The 1,731-nt window shown below is 35.4% G+C and overlaps 1 non-coding gene across 1 annotated transcript; it reads left to right on the top strand.

Annotated features, from left to right (window-relative positions):
- Positions 1–521: 521 nt before the first annotated feature.
- Positions 522–631, top strand: trnal-caa (transfer RNA leucine (anticodon CAA)). The gene is made up of 2 exons: positions 522–559; positions 586–631. It is a non-coding gene; the product is annotated as a tRNA-Leu (tRNA).
- Positions 632–1,731: the final 1,100 nt, after the last annotated feature.

Below are 1,731 nucleotides of genomic sequence, written 5' to 3'. Positions count from 1 at the left end.
ACACGTTTTGAGCACCAGGTGGTAGTGTGAGCAAATGAAGCCTCGAGAAATTAACCCTTTTGTGAACCACTTGGCTGAAAAGCTTAGTGCTTCATGAGGCTTCGTCTCGCCATCATTAGTGTTTGGAAGTTATTGTTAAGATGAGTTGAAAAGGTTTAGTTTGTTACCTGTGTTTGTTTAGTGACCGCTTGTGAAAGTGTTGTTGCTAGCCCGGTAACCAAGGAAGCGCGATGACGCCGATGTCCACCGGAATGGGCTCTGATTGGTCTACATTTGAAGTAATGCAAGTGCCCGCCCCATGCACGCGCACACTGCGTTCAGAGGAGTTGTGTGTATTTGCTGTTTAATCTAAAAAACTGTAAAAAAAAAAAAAAGAAATACTGTATTTCGTTCGTTTCTTAACAGCTAAACATTTGAAATAGGCAGTGCTGCTTTGACCTAGACTTGTACAAGTACAAGCAGTTTTAATGAGAGAGAGAGTCACGAAAGATTTAGATATTTTGGTGAGATTAGTGACGTATGTCAGGATGGCCGAGCGGTCTAAGGCGCCAGACTCAAGGTTTAAACCTTCCTATGAAACGGGGTTTCTGGTCTCCGAATGGAGGCGTGGGTTCGAATCCCACTTCTGACAGTTCTTTTATGTCGATCCAATAATCCTTTAAACATTAGGATTCTCTTTCTGTTTGGGCTTTCCTATGTTCCAGAGGTTATATTTCAACAAATTTAAATATAACTTTTATTATTATTATTAACTCAAAACTTGACTTGACTCAAACTTTACATCTTAAACCAGTTTTGAATCCTAAACCAAATGTAATTATTAAATAACAATAAATAAAATATTAAATAATAATAATATTTATTTAATATTAAATAATATAAAACATATATATAAATTCGATCAGAGAATGCTATTTTAAAGTTGAGAATGTGGTAGACAATGTTCATGACTTTCAATCAATCAATGAATAAAAAATTAAAAAGTGAATTTTAGCAAAAGGTTATTTTCTAAACTTCCACAAGAACAAAACAAATCATTTCTTCAGGCCCAGAAAAGAATGAGAAACCAGCTTCACTCAGGCAATCCCCTGTGGAAAGTGTCTTTCAAGTCAGTGTCAGATGACCATGAAGACACTGTGGGACTGGACGGTTTCAGAACACTGAATGTGTTGAACTGCATTGTAGCAATAAGCCCCTTGTGGAACGGAAACTTTGACATCACACAGAAACTGGTTATTCATAATTTGCAGTGTGATCAAGAGTTCAAGGCTCTGACAAATTTCCAAAACATTTAGTCAGTAACCTGTTACTGACTAAAAAAAAGCTTTTGTTACAGTAATAATGTACTTTAAAAGTGCAAACTGAATGAAATATTTTACAGACACTTTATTGCACTCAATTATTAAAATGTAATGGTTTAAAATTTAATTTAAAGTAAAACATTTAATTTGACATTATTACAACATTTACTTAACATCACGAAACAGTCGTGAAAGTGTACTCTCTGTAAGTAGACTTAACTTATCTCATTAGTATTGTATTATTTGCAAGTACTTTATATATGTATATGTGTGTGTGTGTGTGTGTGTGTGTGTACTTTTAAGAGGCACATTCAGGTTCACATTCAGTACATTAAGCACATTTCTTTATCACAAGGGACCTTTCCCGTAATGTCTACATTGTCTTGTTTACTTCTGCAGGAAGTTTCACCTTAGTGAGGTGGAGGTCTTC

Source organism: Carassius gibelio, chromosome A9 (assembly GCF_023724105.1).
Source record: "Carassius gibelio isolate Cgi1373 ecotype wild population from Czech Republic chromosome A9, carGib1.2-hapl.c, whole genome shotgun sequence".
NCBI lineage: Eukaryota > Metazoa > Chordata > Actinopteri > Cypriniformes > Cyprinidae > Carassius > Carassius gibelio.
Note: the sequence above shows the minus strand (reverse complement) of the source record. Positions and strands in the feature narration are given on the sequence as shown.